Source organism: Lepidochelys olivacea (assembly GCF_965140295.1).
Source record: "Lepidochelys olivacea isolate rLepOli2 genome assembly, chromosome: 16".
In the NCBI taxonomy this organism is placed as follows: domain Eukaryota; kingdom Metazoa; phylum Chordata; order Testudines; family Cheloniidae; genus Lepidochelys; species Lepidochelys olivacea.
In genome coordinates this window covers 2,544,812-2,567,322 of record NC_140426.1, presented here as the reverse complement: position 1 = coordinate 2,567,322, position 22,511 = coordinate 2,544,812, and the positions used below count along the sequence as shown (strand labels likewise).

Sequence of the window (22,511 nt, the reverse complement as noted above, 5' to 3'; positions counted from 1 at the left end):
ATTTGTCCACATCTTTCCTGAAATGTGGTGCCCAGAATTGGACACAATACTCCAGTTGAGGCCTAATCAGCGCAGAGTAGAGCGGAAGAATTACTTCTTGTGTCTTGCTTACAACACTCCTGCTAATACATTCCGAAATTATGTTTGCTTTTTTTTGCAACAGTGTTACACTGTTGACTCATATTTAGCTTGTGATCCACTATGACCCCCAGATCCCTTTCCGCAGTACTCCTTCCTAGGCAGTCATTTCCCATTTTATATGTGTGCAACTGATTGTTCCTTCCTAAGTGGAGTACTTTGCATTTGTCCTTATTGAATTTCATCCTATTTACTTCAGACCATTTCTCCAGTTTTTCCAGAGCATTTTGAATTTTAATCCTATCCTCAAAGCACTTGCAATCCCTCCCAGCTTGGTATCATCCACAAACTTTATAAGTGTACTCTCTATGCCATTATCTAAATCATTGATGAAGATATTGAATAGAACCAGACCCGATCCTTGTGGGACCCTACTTGTTATGCCTTTCCAGCATGACTGTGAACCACTGATAACTACTTTCTGGGAACAATTTTCCAACTAGTTATGCACCCACCTTATAGTAGCTCCATCTAGGTTGTATTTCCCTAATTTGTTTATGAGAGGGTCATGGGAGACCGTATCAAAAGCCTTACTAAAGTCAAGATATACCACATCTACCGCTTCTCCCCATCCACAAGGCTTGTTACCCTGTCAAAGAAAGTCATCAGGTTGGTTTGATATGATTTGTTCTTGACAAATCCATGCTGACTGTTATTTATCACTTTATTATCTTCTAGGTGTTTGCAAATTGATTGCTTAATTATTTGCTCTATTATCTTTCCGGGAACAGAAGTTAAGCTAACTGGTCTGTAATTTCCCAGGTTTTCCCTATTTTCCTTTTTATAGATGGGCACTATATTTGCCCTTTTCCAGTCTTCTGGAATGTCTCCCGTCTTCCATGACTTTTCAAAGATAATTGCTAATGGCTCAGATATCTCCTCAGTCAGCTCCTTGAGTACTCTAGGATGCATTTCATCAGGCCCTGGTAATCTGAAGTCATCTAACTTGTCTAAGTAATTTTTGACTTGTTCTTTCCCTATTTTAGACTCTGATCCTACCTCATTTTCACTGGTATTCACTGTGTTAGATGTCCAATCACCACCAGTCGTCTTGGTGAAAACCAAAACAAAAAGTCATTAAGCATGTGTGGGCCCCTTAATGAATGAGGGAGGCAACCTAGTGACAGAGGATGTGGAAAAAGCTAATGTACTCAATGCTTTTTTTGCCTCTGTCTTCACTAACAAGGTCAACTCCCAGACTGCTGCGCTGGGCATCACAACATGGGGAATAGATGGCCAGCCCTCTGTGGAGAAAGAGGTGGATAGGGACTATTTAGAAAAGCTGGACGTGCACAAGTCCCATGGGGCCGGACGAGTTGCATCCGAGAGTGCTGAAGGAATTGGCGGCTGTGATTGCAGAGCCATTGGCCATTATTTTTGAAAACTCGTGGTGAACGGGGGAAGTCCCGGATGACTGGAAAAAGGCTAATGTAGTGCCAATCTTTAAAAAAGGGAAGAAGGAGGATCCTGGGAACTACAGGCCAGTCAGCCTCACCTCAGTCCCTGGAAAAATCATGGAGCAGGTCCTCAAGGAATCAATCCTGAAGCACTTACATGAGAGGAAAGTGATCAGGAACAGTCAGCATGGATTCACCAAGGGAAGGTCATGCCTGACTAATCTAATCGCCTTCTATGATGAGATTACTGGTTCTGTGGATGAAGGGAAAGCAGTGGATGTATTGTTTCTTGACTTTAGCAAAGCTTTTGACACGGTCTCCCACAGTATTCTTGTCAGCAAGTTAAAGAAGTATGGGCTGGATGAATGCACTATAAGGTGGGTAGAAAGTTGGCTAGATTGTCGGGCTCAACGGGTAGTGATCAATGGCTCCATGTCTAGTTGGCAGCCGGTATCAAGCGGAGTGCCCCAGGGGTCGGTCCTGGGGCCGGTTTTGTTCAATATCTTCATAAATGATCTGGAGGATGGTGTGGATTGCACTCTCAGCAAATTTGCGGATGATACTAAACTGGGAGGAGTGGTGGATACGCTGGAGGGCAGGGATAGGATACAGAGGGCCCTAGACAAATTGGAGGATTGGGCCAAAAGAAATCTGATGAGGTTCAATAAGGATAAGTGCAGGGTCCTGCACTTAGGACGGAAGAACCCAATGCACAGCTACAGACTAGGGACCGAATGGCTAGGCAGCAGTTCTGTGGAAAAGGACCTAGGGGTGACAGTGGACGAGAAGATGGATATGAGTCAGCAGTGTGCCCTTGATGCCAAGAAGGCCAATGGCATTTTGGGATGTATAAGTAGGGGCATAGTGAGCAGATCGAGGGACGTGATCGTCCCCCTCTATTAGACATTGGTGAGGCCTCATCTGGAGTACTGTGTCCAGTTTTGGGCCCCACACTACAAGAAGGATGTGGATAAATTGGAAAGAGTCCAGCGAAGAGCAACAAAAATGATTAGGGGTCTGGAACACATGACTTCTGAGGAGCGGCTGAGGGAACTGGGATTGTTTAGCCTGCAGAAGAGAAGAATGAGGGGGGATTTGATAGCTGCTTTCAACTACCTGAGAGGTGGTTCCAGAGAGGATGGTTCTAGACTATTCTCAGTGGTGGAAGAGGACAGGACAAGGAGTAATGGTCTCAAGTTGCAGTGGGGGAGGTTTAGGTTGGATATTAGGAAAAACTTTTTCACTAGGAGGGTGGTGAAACACTGGAATGCGTTACCTAGGGAGGTGGTAGAATCTTCTTCCTTAGAAGTTTTTAAGGTCAGGCTTGACAAAGCCCTGGCTGGGATGATTTAATTGGGGATTGGTCGTGCTTTGAGGAGGGGGTTGGACTAGATGACCTCCTGAGGTCCCTTCCAACCCTGATATTCTATGATTCTATGTCTGCCATTTCCACATTTTCTGTTATTGTCTTTCCCCCCTCATTGAGTAATGGGCCTACTCTGTCCTTGGTCTTCCTCTTGTTTCTAATGTATTTGTAGAATGTTTTCTTGTTTCCTTTTATGTCCCAGCTAGTTTGATCTCGTTTTGTGCCTTGGTTTTTCTAATTTTGTCCCTACATACTTCTGTTGTTTGTTTATATTCATCCTTTGTCCCTACGTACTTGTTATTTGTTTATATTCATCCTTTGTAATCCTCAAACGAGTGGGCCTGAACTGACATTGAATTAGATGGGTGTTTTTTTTTGTTTTTTTTTTTTTAGTGATCCAGAACTAGAGATAAAGAAGATCCAGACAGTAGGCCAGTGTAATTGTAGGTTCCTATGGGATAGGGGCAGGGGGAAATGTTGAGTGGTAATCTGGTTTCCGTGGAGAATATTGCATTTGAATCTTTTACAGACATAAATAAAAGCTGTATCTTCACTGCAAACAAAACACATACCACAACCCCTATCTCAATGAAAAATCCTAGTGGAGAAAAGGCAACAGGCAGATTTTATTTTGATGTGGCAAGTGAAGGTCAATACTGTATCCCCTACCCCACCCAGCTGTATTGAGGTAAAAACTAGAGTCTTGCCTCTGCTAGGATTCTATATAGAGTTAGTAAAAACACACCTTTTTTGCAGTGAAGCCTCTTAAGCTAAGTGAAACTGAGCCCATGCCTACACTAGGAGCGTGCTTCTGGGTATACCTGTACTGGTGTACTATACTGGCAAAGTATCAGGGGGTAGCCATGTTAGTCTATATTTGCAAAAACAACAAGGAGTCCGGAGGCACCTTTAAAGACTAACAGATTTATTTGAGCATAAGCTTTCGTGGGTAAAAACCCCACTTCTTCAGATGCATGGAGTGAAAATTACAGACACAGACATAAATATACTGACACATGAAGAGAAGGGAGTTACTTCACAAGTGGAGAACCAGTGTTGACAGGGCCAATTTGATGAGGGTGGATGTAGTCCACTCCCAACAATAGATGTGGAGGTGTAATTCCAGGACAGGCAAAACTGCTTCTGTAATGAACCAGCTACTCCTAGTCCCTATTCAAGCCCAAATTAATGGTGTTAAATTTGTAAATGAATTTTAGTTCTGCAGTTTCTCTTTGAAGTCTCAGAGTAACAGCCGTGTTATCTGTATTTGCAAAAAGAAAAGGAGTACTTGTGGCACCTTAGAGACTAACCAATTTATTAGAGCATAAGCTTTCGTGAGCTACAGCTCACTTCCTCATGGAAGTGAGCTGTAGCTCACGAAAGCTTATGCTCTAATAAATTGGTTAGTCTCTAAGGTGCCACAAGTACTCCTTTTCTTTGAAGTCTGTTTCTGAAGCTTTTTTGTTCAAGTATAGCTACTTTCAAATCTGTTATAGAATGTCCAGGAAGATTGAAGTGTTCTCCCACTGGCTTTTGTATGTTGCCATTCCTGATACCCGATTTGTGTCCATTTATTCTTTTACGTAGGGACTGTCCGGTTTGGCCAATGTACATGGCAGAGGGGCATTGCTGGCACATGATGGTATATATAACATTAGTAGACGTGCAGGTGATTGAGCCTCTGATGGTGTGGCTGATGTGTTTGGGTCCTCTGATGGTGTCGCTAGGGTAGATATGGGGACAGAGTAGGCAACGAGGTTTGCTACAGGGATTGTTTCCTGGGTTAGTGTTTCTGTGGTGTGGTGTGTAGTTGCTGGTGAGTATTTGCTTCAGGTTGGGGGGCTGTCTGTAAGAGAGGTCTGGCCTGTCTCCCAAGGTCTGGGAGAGTGAGGGATCATTTTCCAGGATAGGTTGTAGATCGTTGATGGTGTGCTGGAGAGGTTTTAGCTGGGGGCTGTATGTAATGGCCGGTGGTGTTCTGTTGTTTTCCTTGTGGGGCCTGTCCTGTAGTAGGTGATTTCTGGGTACCCGTCTCGCTCTGTCAGTCTGTTTCCTTATTTCCCCAGGTGGGTATTGTAGTTTTAAGAATGCTTGATAAAGCTCTTATAGGTGTTTGTCTCTGTCTGAGGGATTGGAGCAAATTCAGTTGTATTTTAGGGGTTGGCTGTAGACAATGGATTGTGCAATGTGTCCTGGATGGAAGTTGGAGGCATGTATAGCAGTCAGTAGGTTTCTGGTATAGGGTGGTGTTTATGTGACCATCACTTATTTGCACTGTAGTGTCCAGGAAGTGGACCAGAGCTTTGTCTCTTCTGGAATTGACACCTCCTCATCTATTGATGGGAGTGGACCACATCCACCCTGATCGAATTGGCCCTGTCAACACTGGTTCTCCACTTGTGAGGTAACTCCCTTCTCTTCATGTGCCAGTATATTTATGTCTGCGTCTGTAATTTTCACTCCATGCATCTGAAGAAGTGGGTTTTTTACCCACAAAAGCTTATGCTCAAATAAATCTGTTTGGCTTTAAGGTGCCACCGGACTCCTTGTTGTTTTTATACTGGCAAAGTGCTGCTAGTGTGAATGCAGCTTATCCTGGCAAAATTGTGCTTTTGCCCGTATAGTTTATTCCAATGGCTTCCCCCTGCTCCCCCCTCCCCTGCCCAAGCAAAATAAGCTATATGAACAAAGACACAGTTTTGCCAGTTTAAGTGGGTTTACAGTAGGGGCTTTTTCTGGAACAGCGCTGTCAATCAGAAACCACACCTCTTCACAAGTCTAACTCCCTAGGCTCTGAAGTGACATAGTCACTTTTGAAAATAGGATTCAGGCTCCTAAGTTACTTAGATGTTTTTGGAAATCTTACCCTTTCTATCCAATTTCTTTTGTATATGAGATATTTATGAAGCAATGTAAGGAGATAAAGCACAGCATCTTTAGTACTACTAATAATGTATGTCCTCCTAGGGCACCTTTCATTTGAGGATTAAAACACTTCATGAACTTTGAAAGTCAGCACACACAAGTATTAGCCTATCTGTAAAAAGGGGATAAGTGACACATTCAGGTTCATGCTGCAGTCCCATGGTATAACTATTTTGCCATGCTTTCTCTGACATGAATAATCCCCAAACAATTAAATTTATGGGAGCACTATAATGTGGCACCTTGAGGGGGATTAAAGTCTATTCAGAAGCATTTATTACATTCACTTTGAAACAATTTGACTTTAATTTACTTCGGGCTCAGAGGCAACTGAGCAAGCCATAACAATTATTTTTTCATTAAAAATTATGTATGTATTGTGACAGGGTCGGGCCAGATGGCTACAGGAGAGTGATAGAAGGCAGATATATTAGCCCCAGGTTAAGCAGGTCCCTTTCCCCTGGGTAAGGTAATGGAGCAGTTCCAGAACAATCAGGAACTTGCTGGAACCAATTAAGGCAGACAGGCTAATTAGGACACCTAGAGTCAATTAAGAAGCTGCTAGAATCAATTAAGGCAGGCTAATCAGGGCACCTGGTTTAAAAAGGACCTCACTTCAGTCAGTGAGGGGCACACAAGGAGCTGAGAGTGAAAGGGCATGCTGCTGGAGGACTGAGGAGTACAAACGCAATCTGGCATCAGGAGGAAGGTCCTGTGGTGAGGATACAGAAGGTGTTGGGAGGAGGCCATGGGGAAGTAGCCCAGGGAGTTGTAGCTGTCACACAGGTGTTACACGAAACACTGTAGACAGCTGTGATCCACAGGGTCCTGGGCTGGAACCCAGAGTAGAGGGCGGGCCCGGGTTCCCCCCATTCCCCTATTGGATACAGGAGGAGGACCTGTACAGGACCTGCACTGTGGGTCCCACCAGAGGGGAAGGTCCCTGGCCTGTCCCCCAACCCACTAGGTGGACCAGCAGAGACTGTGGGGATTGTTCTCCTTCCTTTTCCCCATGTTGGCCAGTGATGATGTTATCCGAGTAAAACAGCAGATTTGAGCTACGAAAGTGGCCAAACAGAGGGCTGCCATGAATCTCTGAGGTGAGCAAATCCGCCAATAAGAGCAGGACCCACCAAGGTAGAGGAGGAACTTTGTCACAGTATCTTTTAAGCCATATTAGCATCCCTGTAATCCTCTTTGTGGTGCATTATCTTCTGAAACTCTTTATGAGGTTTAAATTAGACTTTAATTTAATAGAATACTAAGGGGACACTGGAATTGATGTGCAAACTCTACCTCTAAGTGTTCACTGCCTCCATATCTGCGTATTTCACATAGCTGACTGTTACCACCTTTCTGCGCAAACCTAGGGTAAAATGATCATTCGTGTGATGAACACAAAGATGTTTGGAACAAGCAGATATCTCTCCTCCCCTTGCCCCAACAAATAGTACTCCTGGGGGAATTCTGTGCACAATATTTTAAAAATTCTGCATATTTTATTAGTCAAAGTACCACAATATAAGCATGCTAGTCCACATGGCTGGCTCATGCTGGCTGATTCAGGGCTTGGTCTAACGGGCTGTTTAATTTAATCCTAGGGTAATTTTGTATCACCATGCACGTGCAGAATTCGTATCCCCTGCAGAATTCCCCTCCTCCCCACCAGATAAAATAGATTCTACCAGTTGCAATTACACCTTTTGCCCACCAGGGGCTGCTGTGGCATCAGAACAGAGGGTAGACAGCCATTGATAGGGAGGGGGCAGTGACTGCAGTCCTCACAGCACCCTGCCTGCACAGCCAGGTGGGGACGCATAGGATATGGGGGGACGGACAGCGTGGAGCACATGGGGCTGCTGGGGAGTCACACACACTGGAGTTCAGAAGGGCTAGTGGGAGGTGGGGCAGACTGGGGTGGGGGCACAGGAGCTAATGGGGTGATAGTATTGAGCCAGGGACTGAATGGGAATGGTGGTGCAGGGTCACATAGGGATGGGGAAAGGAGAGTGCAGGGATACACAGGGACAGGGGCAGATGTGTCTGACTGAGTGGGAGAGGCTACAGATGAGCCAGGGTCTGCATGGGGGATGCTCTCCAACTCACTAACAATCCCATCTCTCCCGTCCAAAAAAATCTGTTCCATACTTCTCCTAGCCACACCCAACAACCCTCCAGGTTCACTCTCAGGCTGCTTCCGAGCAATTACTTCCCTCTCCCTCCGCTCCTCCATTACCTCTGACTCCCCCAAGCCTTCTCGCTGCTTATGCGGGGGGTGGGAAATACATTTCTGTATTGTAGTTTAAATGAATTATTATTATTCAAAGTTCTGTATTAATATGAGTAGGAAGGAATCTATTTGTTAAAAATATTTCTTGGATCTTAGTTTTTTGTCTGTTTTATTACAGACATACTTGCTGAAAGGTATTTTGAAATAAATTACCATAATAATTGAAACTGGTGTGATTATATTGTGGTTTTTTGATTAATAAAATATGCAGAATTTTAAAATATCGTATACAGAATTTTACATTTTTTGGTGCAGAATTCCCCCAGGAATATTACTGTGTAGATGTTTAGGCTCAGGCTGCAGCTTGAGCTTTGCGATCCTCCCTCCTTACTGCGTCCTAGAGCATGGATTCCAGTCTGAGCCAGAATGTTTACACTGCAATCAGACAGCCCCATAGAGTCAGCTGGCATGGGCCAACCGTGGATTTTTAATTGCAGTGTAGATATACCCTTAAGGGCTAAACCAAGGGACTGTTTATAGTGACTTCTGGGTTCTGTACCTATCTTGGCAATATCTCCTAAAAGCTGGATTTTATGCACAGTTTTTGTAGGAATATTTTTAACAAAAATTTGGTAAGAACCTACAACATGTTTTGTGTTCCTGCAGTGGAATCTAGAAGACTGTTCTCGCAGAGTGTGAAAAGTCTATTAATATAACGTTGGGTTCCAGATTTAGTTTGCTCTCATTGCAAGAAGAATTAGTGCAGTCTGCAAATGAGGCTAGGCTACAGCGAATTCAGATGTGAGAGGAGGAATGCCAGAAATTGGAGGGGATGAGTTAGATGCTTTTAAGGTGAGAAGAAGGATTCCAAAAATAGCATAAGGAAAGGTGGAAACAAATGTCTAGAATGTAAAATTTAAAATATAAGCATTAGAGAAACTGAGAAATGTTTCTCGAACTTTAGGTTCTTGCAGGGATGTGAAGGGTAACAAGAAGGGTTTCTACAGGTGTTAGTAACAAGAAGGTCAGGGAAAGTGTTGCACCCTTACTGAATGGGGGAGGCAACCTAGTGACAGATGATGTGGAAAAAGCTGAAGTACTCAATGCTTTTTTTGCCTCGGTCTTCACAGACTAGGTCAGCTCCTAGACTGCTGCACTGGGCAGCACAGTATGGGGAGGAGGTGAGCAGCCCTCAGTGGTGAAAGAACAGGTTAAGGACTATTTAGAAAAGCTGGACGTGCACAAGTCCATGGGTCCAGATCTAATGCATTCAAGGGTGCTGAGGGACTTGGCTGATGTGATTGCAGAGCAATTAGCCATTATCTCTGAAAACTCATGGTAGTTGTGGGAGGTCCCGGATGACTGGAAAAAGGCAAATATGGTGTTCGTGGTTTTTAAAAAAAGGAAGGAGGAGAACCCGGGGAACTATAGAGCTGTGAGCCTCACCTCAGTCCCTGGCAAAATCATTGAGCAGGTCCTCAAGGAATCCATTTTGAAGCACTTGGAGGAGAGGAAGGTGATCACGAACAATCAACATGGATTCACCAAGGGCAAGTCGTGCCTGACCAACCTGATTGCCTTCTATGATGAGATAATTGGTTCTGTGGATATGGGGAAAGTGGTGAACGTGATATACCTTGACTTTAGCAAAGCTTTTGTTATGGTCTCCCACAGTATTCTTAAAGCAAGTTAAAGAATTATGGATTGGATGAATGTACTATAAGGTAGATAGAAAGCTGGCTAGATCGTCCGACTCAACAGGTTGTGATCAACGGTTCAATGTCTAGTTGGCAGCCGGTATCAAGCGGAGTGCCTCAGGTTTTGTTCAACGTCTTTATTAATGATCTGGATGATGGGATGGATTGCACCCTCAGGACGTTCGCAGATTACACTAAAATGTGGGGAGAGATAGATGTGCTGGAGGGTGGGGATTTCACAGTGTAAGAAGCACCATTATGTCCCACAGGGTTTCCAGTTGGGAACCTGTTGGGAGATCATGCTCCACACAGGGGCTCTCCCTGGCACTTGCGCATGGGAGCATGCTGCATATGTGCTGCCTACTCCCTCTCTTCTGTGCTCCCTGCCTCAGTGCCAACCACGTCTACAAGTAGAGGGGAAAATGGAGTCCCTAGGTTGTGACCATTCCTCTCCAGTCACCCCACAGGCCAGCCCCCTGCTTTGCCTCAGCCCCTTATTGTATTTTAAAAGCCTGAACTATGATGTCCTCGTTCTGCCAGCTGGGAAGAAACTATGAACTGTGCTGCTTCTGGAAGCATAGTATCCACCTGTAAGAGAGGTGATAGATACCCCACGGGGAAAGGGAAGCCTCACTCCAGCCACCCAGCCCCCTCATTGCCCATGTAGATTCTGCTCTTATGCGGCCAGCTAGGCTTGCAGCAGGCTGCCTCCCCAGAACTGTTGCCGGACCAGTTATAACTACGTGTCTTACACAGTACAAAGTCTTTGGCTTTGTTTCATTGAAAACATCAGTGTTTTGGAGGACGGATTATTTGACTCCGGATGGAATGGTGCTGAATCCTTCCTGCCTCCAGCCGCTACCATGATCCACACCCTCCCCCAACCCTCCCTCCCCCAATATGCCAAGAGTGACTCAGTCTCTCTGAAGTTACTAGGACTAAATGGACCTGATTTCGGATAGGCTGGGGGTTTGGCAACGAAAGGACTAAGATAGCAGTAAAAGCGCTGGGAGTAGGAAAAGGTATTAGTTAAATCTGAGTAGTAGTTAATAATTAGTCACAAGGTAGAGATAATGGATCTGGGTTCTGCTTGTCAGCATTATGTGAAATTGCCCTTTTAAAAACTTTGATCCATCTAAGGATTGCTGTATTGGGGAAGACGGGTCTCCTGGAGACAGTGGATGGGAAAACTGGCTCTGGGAAAGTAAGTACCCAGCACAGCTTCTCTGGCCGTGACTCTGGCTTCCTTTGGAGGGTGTATGGGGGTGTTGCAAACCTTAGGAGGTGAAGGAAATAGGGTGTTTTATGTGCTGGATAGTCCTCATTTAGACCACGGAGCAAACTGCTCTGTTGGTCCCTGATTGTTCCCTATCCAGTGCTGTGTTTGCCAAGCCCTAAAAGTGATCGGTAAGAATGATCAAGTTGTCTTGCCCACCTAAAATACCCTTTAAAGGCATTATCACTTCCAGAGGATTTTGTTTGTCATCTTCTCTCATCTCCCTTCCCACCCTCCCAATCCCCACAGAGGAGAAAACTGCTGTCTTGGTGAGTTGACAAAAATGGTAGTTTTTTGAGGGATAGGTTTTTGACTCCATAAAGGCAAAAATATCTTAATGGTTTTGGTACTCTCAAATGCACTGGATGATGGGGAAGTGCTCCCAGGGTGTCATCCTGGCTCTCACCCATTCCTTGATGAATGAATGGAAACTATTTCCTTGTTGTACTTTGTCTCCTGGTGTCTGATAATGCTTGTACACCTCAGTCCTTCAACAGTCCGCGTTCTCACTCTCAGCTCCTAGTGCCTCTTGCTCCCAGATCCTCACACGCACACCACAAACTGAAGTGAGCTCCCTTTTAAAAACCCAGGTGCCCTGATTAGCCTGCCTTAATTGATTCTAGCAGCTTCTTGATTGGCTGTAGGTGTTCTAATCAGCCTGTCTTAATGGTCTCCAGAAGGTTCCTGATTGTTCTAGAACCTTCCCTGTTACCTTACCCAGGGAAAAGGGACCTACTTAACCTGGGGCTAATATATCTGCCTTCTATTACTCTCCTATAGCCATCTGGCCCGACCCTGTCACAATTGTTTTATTTTTGAATGCAGTTTTTTTTGTACATAATTCTACATTTATAAGTTCAACTTTCATGATAAAGTGATTGCACTTCAGTACTTGTATTAGGTGAATTGAAAAATAGTATTTTTTTTTACAGTGCAAATACTTGTAATCAAAAATAAATATAAAGTGAGCACTGTACACTTTTTTATTCTGTGTTGTAATTGAAATCAATATATTTGAAAATGTAGAAAACATCCAAAATATTTAAACAGTATTTTATTATTTAACAGCATGATTAATCGCACGATTAATCCCAATTAATTTTTTTAATCACTTGACAGCCCTAGAATTTATCGAACGTAGAGGTGTCAAAGCTGGGGTTGGGTCTTTGTTTATTTTCTGTGTAACTTGTATACGTATGTCCTCCCTTACTATTTCATCTTTGAATCCGTGGTTTTTCTATTAAATACTCCAAGTGGGTCTCTGTTGTGTAAACTGTGTGGAGTGTGTGCACCAAAGTGAACTGATAACTGGGGGGGTGGGGTGGAGAGGTTTCATGCCTTCCCGGGTGACTAACCTAAGAGGAACAGTCAGAGTTGTCTGGTAATTAAGAATCTGGGTGGGTAGATTTGGGGAGACTTGGGACCAGAACAGCTGTTGGTTGTAACCCTTCAAGGAGTAACAAGGCTGGTGGAAGCTAGTGGGAGACCTTGTGCTTATGGGCAGGCTACTGGTGTCAGAGAGCTGAACCACAGTAGCATAGCATTAAGGCACCCCAAAGTTTAGAGGGTGGGTGGTGACAAAACCCCTTACGTGCATGGGTAATCCCCAGAAGTCACAGTTGTGTAGTCAGTACAGGAGCTGCACCCCAATCTCAATGAACTGAGGCTCACCTGTGAAACATTTGCTAAATAGACATTAAGAGATAAAGTGAAGGAGCAAAGTACAGTCGTATGGCTTATTATCTTCTTTTGTTTACTTTAGATTAAGGGAAATGGCTCCATGTCTAGTTGGCAGCCGGTATCAAGTGGAGTGCCCCAAGGGTCGGTCCTTGGGCCGGTTTTGTTCAATATTTTCATAAATGATCTGGAGGATGGTGTTTGCAGATGACACTAAACTGGGAGGAGAGGTAGATAGGATACAGAGGGCCCTAGACAAATTAGGGGATTGGGCCAAAAGAAATCTGATGAAGTTCAACAAGGACAAGCGCAGAGTCCTGCACTTAGGACGGAAGAATTCCATGCACAACTACAGACTAGGGACCAAATGGCTCGGCAGCAGTTCTGCAGAAAAGGACCTAGGGGTTACAGTGGACAAGAAGCTGGATATGAGTCAACAGTGTGCCCTTGTTGCCAAGGTGGCTGATGGCATTTTGGGCTGTATAAGTAGGAGCATTGCCAGCAGATCGAGGGATGTGATCATTCCCCTCGATTTGGCATTGATGAGGCCTCATCTGGAGTACTATGTCCAGTTTTGGGCCCCACACTCCAATTTTTCCACATCCTTCTTGTAAAGAGTCCAGCGGAGGGTAACAAAAATTATTAGGGGACTGGAACACATGACTTATGAGGAGAGGCTAAGGGAACTGGGATTGTTTAGTTTGCGGAAGAGAAGAATGAGGGGGGATTTGATAGCTGCTTTCAACTACCTGAAAGGGGGTTCCAAAGAGGATGGATCTAGACTGTTCTCAGTGGTAGCTGATGACAGAACAAGGAGTAATGGTCTCAAGTTGCAGTGGGGGAGATTTAGGTTGGATGTTAGGAAAAACTTTTTCACTAGGAGGGTGGTGAATGCGTTACCTAGAGAGGTGGTGGAATCTCCTTCCTTAGATATTTCTAAGGTCAGGCTTGACAAAGCCCTGGCTGGGATGATGTAGTTGGTGATTGGTCCTGCTTTGAGCAGGGGGTTGGACTAGATGACCTCCTGAGGTCCCTTCCAACCCTGATATTCTATGATTCTATGAAATACAACAAGGCAAGGTTTCAGAGTAGCAGCCATGTTAGTCTGTATCCACAAAAAGAAAAGGAGTACTTGTGGCACCTTAGAGACTAACAAATTTATTTGAGCATAAGCTTTCGTGAGCTACAGCCCACTTCATTGTATGCATGCCAAAAAGGAAAGGAGACTATGAGCCAGTTAGTCCTTGGATACTATGCTAAAAAGCAGCTTGGGAGCTTATGTTTGAAATATGGTTTGAAATGGTTAAATATGAAATCACAGGGATAGATAGAATTTTATATGAATCATCTAGACCAGTGGTTTTCAAACTAGGGCCGCTGCTCGTTCAGGGAAAGCCCCTGGCTGGCCAGGCTGGTTTGTTTACCTGCCGTGTCCACAGGTTCGGCCAATCGCGACTCCCACTGGCTGCGGTTCACCAGTCAAGGCCAATGGGTTCTGCGGGAAGCGGCGCGGGCCAAAGGATGTGCTGGCCGCCCTTCTCACAGCCCCCATTGGCCTGGAGCGGCAAACCGCGGCCAGTGGGAGCCGCGATTGGCTGAACCTGCGGACGCAGCAGGTAAACAAACCGGCCTAGCCTGCCAGGGGCTTTCCCTGAACAAGCAGCGGCCCTAGTTTGAGAACCACTGATCTAGACCAATATGTGTAAACAAGGAATTGAGTGGTTTTCTAATACTTAATTCAGAAGGAGTATTGACTCCTGTAGGATGCCGTTTGTGTTCTGTAAATTCTCAAAATGTTTTGAATTGACCTTCAGATGCTTTGTGCAGTATAGGTGGTGCATCTTTCCGTGGTAACTCCCTAAGTGAGTTACACGGAGTTCCTCTGTGGAGGGTTTCTATGGCAAGAGACCCCAGGCTGAGATTTTAAAAAGTAGGAGGCTAAATTTAGGCTCCTAAATCTATATTTTGGTTCCTAACCAAGTGGCCTGATTCTCAAAGGTGCTGAGGAGTCAACAGCTCCCATTGATCTCAGAAGGGGATGAAATAGCAAGTCATGTATACAGGTACCCAGTTCAGATGCTTATTTTTAGGTTTCAATTTCTGAAAATCTTGACCCCAGCTTCTCTCATGTACCGCTTAAGAGAGAACCATTCCTGCATCTACTCCCCAAGGGTCAGTTTGTGGAGAGGTTCTGTGTTTGTCAGCCTTTGGTTCCTGCTCAGTGTGGTCACTGATAAACTAATGTTGTCATCACATTTAGTGTCCTCTGTCTTATTTTATGGTCTCTGTGTAAGACTTGCTCATCTGTATAAGAGCTAGGTTATATTGTTATCTTGCTAGGGAGCAAGGCCAGCTAGTGTATGCGGTAGGGTGTGATGAGTCACCTTAAGTTTTCTGCAAGTGGAGAAGTTTTTTTTTCCTCACTGATATCTTGGGGATGTATTGGAAGAATTTTAACTTCTTTGGGTGCCACTTAAGATTGTTTCTCAAAGTGTGATGAAAATATTCCCTGGTCAAGTATTTATTACGGGGTCACATTTCTGATTTATTTTCAGTTAGTCAAAAATTCTGAAATAATTTTAAATGATTGTAGGCAGGACAAAAATGTTAGAGGAAACTGCTCTGATGTACATGCAAAGTACAGTATCTCTATAGAGAATGAGGTAAACATTCATTTTCTAAAAAGAAAAGGAGTACTTGTGGCACCTTAGAGACTAACCAATTTATTTGAGCATGAGCTTTCGTGAGCTACAGCTCACTTCATCGTTGCATCCGATGAAGTGAGCTGTAGCTCACGAAAGCTCATGCTCAAATAAATTGGTTAGTCTCTAAGGTGCCACAAGTACTCCTTTTCTTTTTGCGAATACAGACTAACACGGCTGTTACTCTGAAACCATTCATTTTCTAAGGAACCTGTCCCCTGAGGGATTGAGGGCACCTAGTGTAACTTGCCGGATAGGACTTTTAGTGCTGGGTTTGGCTTGAATACCAATTGAAGAGTATTCCAGGGCCTAAACCAGTAGCAGTGCTGAACCCTTCCACCCCTCCCCCACATTGGTTCCTGTGTAAAAGCTTAAGCAGGGATTCTCAAACTCTCGCAGTGTGGCTTGCATCGGATAACATAAGAACAGCCATACTGGGTCAGACCAATGATCTATCTAACCCAGTATCCTGTCTGCTGGCAGTGGCTGCTGCCAGAGGCTTCAGAGGGAACAGGACAATTATCTAGTGATCCATCCCATGTCCTCCCATTCCCATTCTGGTAGTCAGAGGTTTAGGCACACCCAGAGCATGGAGTTGCATACCTGACCATCCTGGCTAATAGCCAGGGATGCACCCATCTTCCATAATGGAATATGTCTTGTGAGCACTCACATTCATAGAAGAAGATGATTAGGATTGGAAGAGACCTCAGTAGGTCATCTAGTCCAAACCTCTGCTCAAAGCAGGACCAACACCAACTAAATCATCCCAGCCAGGGCTTTATCAAGCCGGGCCTTAAAAACCTCTAAGGAAAGAGATTCCATCACCTCCCTAGGTAACCCATTCCAATGCTTCCCCACCCTCCTAGTGAAATAGTGTTTCCTAATACCAAACCTAGACCTCCCCCACTGGAACTTGAGACCATTGTTCCTTGTTCTGTCATCTGCCACCACTGAGAACAGTCTAGAGCCATCCTCTTTGGAACCCCCCTTCAGGTAGTTGAAAGCTGTTATCAAATCTCCCCCCCCCGCTCTTCTGCAGACTAAACAATCCCAGTTCCCTCAGCCTCTCCTCATAAGTCATGTGCCCCAGCCCCATGATCATTTTTGTTGCCCTCTGCTGGACTCTCTTCAGTTTGTCCACATCCTTTCTGTAGTGGAGGGCCTAAAACTGGACACAGTACTCCAGGGCTGAATAGAGGGGAATAATCACTTCCCTCAATCTCCTGGCAGTGCCCCTACTTATACAACCCAAAATGCCGTTGGCCTTCTTGTCAACAAGGGCACACTGCTGACTCATATCCAGCTTCTCATCCACTGTACTCCCCAGGTCCTTTTCTGCAGAACTGCTGCTTAGCCAGTCGGTCCCCAGCTTGTAGCGGTGCATTGGATTCTTCCATCCTAAGTGCAGGACTCTGCGCTTGTCCTTGTTGAACCTCATCAGATTTCTTTTGGCCCAATCCTCTAATTTGTCTAGGTCCCTCTGTATCCTATCCCTACCCTCCAGGATATCTACCTCTCCCCCCATTTTAGTGTAATCTGCAAATTTGCTGAGGGTGCAATCCATCCCATCATCCAGATCATTAATAAAGATGTTGAACAAAACCGGCCCCAAGACAAACCCCTGGGACACTCTGCTTGATACTGGCTGCCAACTATACATCAATCCGTTGATCACTACCTGTTGAGCCTGACAATCTAGCCAGCTTTCTATCCACCTTATAACCCATTCCTCCAATCCATACTTTTTTAACTTGCGAGCAAGAATACTGTGGGAGACCATATCAAAAGCTTTGCTAAAGTCAAGCTATATCATGTCCACTGCTTTCACCATATCCACAGAATCAGTTATCTCATTATAGAAGGCAATCAGGTTGGTCAGGCATGACTTGCCCTTGGTGAATCCATGTTGACTGTTCCTGGTCACCTTCCTTGCCTCTAAGTGCTTCAAAATGGTTTCCTTGAGGACCTGCTCCATGATTTTTCCAGGGACTGAGGTGAGGCTGACCAGTCTGTAGTTCACCAGGTTCTCTTTCCCTTTTTTAAATATGGGCACTATATTTGCCTTTTTCCGATCGTACGGGACCTCTGCCGATCGCCACGAGTTTTCAAAGATGATAGCCAATGGCTCTGCAATCACATCAGCCAATTCCCTCAGCACCCTCGGATGCATTAGCTCTGGACCCATAGACTTGTGCATATCCAGCTTCTCTAAAAAGTCCTTAACCTGTTCTTTCACCACTGAGGGCTGCTCACCTCCTCCCCATACTGTATTGCTCAGATCAGCAGTGTGGGAGCTGACCTTGTCTGTGAAGACCGAGGCAAAAAAAGCATTGAGTACTTCAGCTTTTTCCACATCATCTGTCACTAGGTTGCCTCCCCCATTCAGTAAGCGTCCCACACTTTCCCTGCCCTTTTTCTTGTTGCTAACATACCTGTAGAAACCCTTCTTGTTACCCTTCACATCCCTTGCTAGTTGCAACTCCAGTTGTGTTTTGATCTTCCTGATTACACCCCTGCATGCTCGAGCAATATCTTTATACTCCTCCCTATTCATCTGTCCAAGTTTCCACTTCTTGTAAGCTTCCTTTTTGTGTTTTAAGCTCACCGAAGATTTCACTATAAAGCCAAGCTGGTCACCTGCCATATTTGCTATTCTTACTGCACATCAGAATGGTTTGTTCCTACGCCCTCAATCAGGTTTCTTTAAAATACAGCCAGCTTTCCTGGACTCGTTTCCCCCTCATATTAGCCTCCTAGGGGATCTTGCCCATCAGTTCCCTAAGGGAGTCAAAGTCTGCTTTTCTGAAGTCCAGGGTCTGTATTTTTCTACTCTCATTTCTTCCTTTTGTGAGGATCCTGAACTCAACCATCTCATGGTCACATTCTCACTCTCAATTACACAACACCTCTGTGACAACTACAGCAGTTGTGCTGTGGTTGAGTAATGTTAGGAAAGTGCTGTTACTGAATGCGGTTTGTCTCTTTTGAAAAGAGTTAATTACGTGAGGAAGAGGAGATTGTTGCCTCTTCCCTTCCTGGCTGTTCTGTCCTTCTCCACTGGTGACAGGAGGGGAGCCAGTAATGGTTGATTGGCCAGCTCTCCCCACTTGACCAGCGAGTGCTCTGTGGCTCTGAGCTGAATTATGTGCAGAGAATCCCTCTGACGAGAAGCTTTGGGCACTATCGCCCAGTAACAAAACTAGCTTTAATGAGCTTGGAACCAAGACCAAGCCGGTGGAGTGGGAGTGAAAATCCAAAGGATGATCTGCAGTCCAAGAACCATTGCTGCCATGGGTTGCTTATGTGCATGTTGAGTTGTGTTCCAGGAAGTATGAGTATTGTTTGGGCCAAAGTGGCTTTCCGTGAATCTGACCTGACTCCCAGGCCAGCTCTACGTTAGAGACTTCTGCTGGCATAGCTGTCTCCTGTTGAGTCTGAAGAGGTGTGAGCCCTGACCCACAGAAACCCCTAGTATCAACACAGGTGCAGAACTGTACTTTTACTGGTATAGCTTGTTTCACTCATGCAGGGTGGTTTTCCTGCAGCGGTACAGAGTGCTGCTTCGCCAATATAACAGCTGCCGCACTAGAAGTGCCTTGCTGGTATAATAGACTGGTATTCCTGTACTGGTGAAGTGCTCCTAGTGTAGACTGAGCTTAAGAAATCATGGGCCCGCTTTTTACCCATGTTAAGCAGGTTGAACTCTAATGGAGTTGGATCCACTTACAGTGGGTCTGAGAAGCATTGCTCTTGATAGATGGCTAGAACTTCAGCCAAAATCTTGAAGCTGATATTGAACATACAGATGGGCTCCTAGTAACTACACTGGCCAGACTCTGCCACGCTTTTCTAATGACTCCTCCTGACTTTAGTGAACGATGAATGTGGACACTCTGTAGACTTCATGGTATAAAGTAGCCGCAGGATTGATGGCAGAATCTCTTCACAAGATCTGTATGACAGAGAACCTGTCGTGATCTGGAGCTTGTTTGTGGGGGTCAAAGGGACGCTGTCAAGTCAAAATCTAGTTGGGGTCCAGAAAGGTCTTTCAAGTACTATACTTGTGTGAAAAACTGTATCCCTAAGATCATCCTTTTTACAAAACTATGATAAATGTTGTACAAACTATGCCTTGTGAGCTAAGTTCCCTCTAAGCTGCGTGGCTGTGCAGCAGGCTGTCAGGGGTTGCACAGGTGGGGAGAGTTGCTGTGGCTGGGGAGAGGTGCCCCAACCCCGGGCTACTGCGACGAGAGAGGGCTGGGGGGAATCCTCTTTCCCTGCCACAGCCCCTGGGCAGCCTGCACTCCAGACCTCTTAATCCAGCCCCACCCCAGAGCCTGCACCCCCAGCTGGAGCCCTCATCCCCCCCCACACACATACACACTCCAAGCCTCTGCCCCAGCCCTGAGCCTCCTCCCACACCCCAAACCCCTCATTCCTGGCCCCACCCCAGAGCTTTCAACCCCTCCTTCCCCCCTGCATCCCAACCCTCTGCCCCAGCCCTGAGCCCCCTCTGACACTCTGAACCCCTTGGCCCCATCCCTGCCACACATCACCTCCATATTGGTTCACAAAACCAAATTCATTTGTACATGCATGTAAAAAATTAGAGGGAACATTGCTTGTGAAGTATCATTTAAAAACTCATAATCTGCTGAATGTTGTTTTCCTGGTAAAATGTGTGGCAACATTGTATGTAAAGTTATAAGGGTCTGCTGGATAACACTGCAGTGACATGTCCCGAAGTTAGAAAAGCAGGCCCAAACCAGTTCTTCAGAGACAAAAGACACATTGACGCCTGGGCCAGGTTGATTAGCATAATCAAATGGACTATCATAAACTCTCACTTAGGTAAGCAAGAACTTTACATATAGACAATAGAATAGCTGGGGGTTCCTGTAAACAGACTGGCTGTCAGCTGAACCCCGACTGGAGATAATCCTCAAAGAGAGGAGAAAGTTATAAGAATAGAGAACACCCACAACATAAATTACCTCTGTACGGTGCTCTGTTCAGGGCAACAACAACTGAAGAAACACTGAACTGGGAGAGGGGTCCTGGTCTGGAGGCTTCCAGACAGTAAAGACTGTAAAGCATGTGGTGAGAAAAACCTTTGCTTTGAATCCATTTAACTTGCTAAGTTAGATATTAGTCTGCATTTTATCTTTTTATTTTCTTTTTAACCAATTCTGACTTTTAAGCCTCATTAGTTGTGATCAGTTAACATCTATCTTTCTATAGCTAATAAGCTGGTTTTATTGTTTTATCTAAGCCAGTGTGTGTTGGAATGAAATGTTAGGAACCTTTACTTGAGATAACAAGGTCTGTGCATATCATTTGCCATTGATGAAATGATGGACATTATATGAGCTTCCATTGTCCAGTAGAGAGCTGAGCAGTATAAGATGCACATTTCCGGGGGAAGATCTGGGACTGGGAGTTTGCTGGTGTTGCCCTGTATGTAATTCATGAGTGGCAGGCCAGAGCATTCATGCAGTTCAACTGGGAGTGATTTTGCATGCTAGAGGATGTGTGTGAACTGGCCATGAGTGGTTGTTCTCACAGCAAAGCTGTGTACAAGGCACCTCAGATTGGAGAATTGAGGGGACACAGCTGTTCAACAGTCCAGACTGTACCCTGGGTAATGTCACAACTTGCAATGGTGGGACTCCCCGAGTCCATTTTTATGAGCTTTGTTACATTTCTCCCCTGGCCCCCATGTACTCATTGCTGTGTGAAAGACCCACACAAACAGCAGAAGAAACTGATGGAAAAACTTTACTGTACAGTTGAAAACTGAAACTGCTCACATAGTGCTGGTGCTTGTAGTAGAAGGAGAGCGCCGGAAACATGGAGCCTGGTATGCTGCCTAAGGCCTAAACAAAAGTCAGGCCCTGCTGAGATAAAGCAAAGTTAGCAAGAGTCAGACTATGAGCAAAAGTCAGGCCCTGTTACAAAACATGCCTGCTCGCAGGTTCATTGTCTGGTCCGTGAACATGGCTCATACTGCAAAACCACAAACACTCCTAGGAAGTGCTAGACACTGGATACCTGCATAAACCCATTCCAGAAGGGTCATGTCAGAACACCCCGATACCCCTCCTAAAGATAAGGTCAGGATGACTGGGATCGAGATTTTGATCGAACCAAGAGGAACAAGGTAAAGGGTGGTAACTAACCACATCAGAGGAACATGTAACTGGTTTGTATTGGGGAATAAAAGAGTTGTCACCGCGAGTGTCTTTATCTGGCCAAAGGGCCTGCTGCTCACTGATTGTGGTCCATTGTAACAGCATACCTGTTTTAGTATCCCTGTAGAATCTATGGGATGCTATTACTGTGCTTTGTTGACAATAAACCTGGCTGACTCCCTTCACCACTGAACTGAGTCTTTGATCTTCTTGGACAGTTTGATCGAGGTCTGCTGTGCTGGCTGCCTGGCCAGAACCAGTGCAGCACATGGAGAGAACATACTCAGCCAGCAACTGACAGCAGTGCTAAATATAAAAAATAAATGAACTGGAAAAATAAATAACCTTTTTCTTTATACTCCTTCACTTATTGGCATCTTGGGTATTGTAACAGTAATTGTGGGGTATTTTTTGTTTTTGTGTTTTTACCAGTCTGAAATATTTTTTAAAGTAGACTGTGTCCTTTTAAGATCTCCAGTAGTGCTTTCTGTGTGTTACTGAGATGAATTGTTCTAAGCTGTGAAAGAGGAAATTGTCTATATGTGATCAAAGTAGTAGTAATGTCTTGTTAGTATAGTGACTGCTGCTAAAACATGCTATTGGATGTTGCTGTAGTATTTAATCTATTCTATTATGAATTTGGGAATAGCTGCCAGTCCCAAGGTAAAAACAAATACCTGGATGTGGTAAATCTTGGCTGTTATCCCTTGTTTTTGGATGGTAAACTCTCTACCTAGACTCTTTGATAAAGCTGGCTAAAAACAGGTAAATGACTTTGTGAAAAATGTTAGTTGTTTCCATTTCATAGGGTTCAGAATGACCCTTTTTTGCAATATCTTTCTACTGACTATTTTTTTTGCTTTGTGAAAACCCAGGAGGGTAGGAGGAATGGGATCTGGATTCCTCCTC

At 44.9% G+C, this 22,511-nt stretch overlaps 1 protein-coding gene across 2 annotated transcripts in view; it reads left to right on the top strand.

Annotated features, from left to right (window-relative positions):
- Positions 1-22,511, top strand: part of SLC31A1 (solute carrier family 31 member 1) — a 58,215-nt gene that overhangs the window by 2,975 nt on the left and 32,729 nt on the right. Inside the window, exon 1 of one of the 2 annotated variants that reach the window (XM_084650088.1) lies at positions 10,880-10,957. The exons of the other annotated variant lie outside the window; for it this stretch is intronic. The gene's annotated coding sequence lies outside the window, so the exon portion shown is untranslated. Of the gene's footprint in view, positions 1-10,879; positions 10,958-22,511 lie in introns of those variants that run through there. 2 annotated transcript variants of the gene reach the window in all.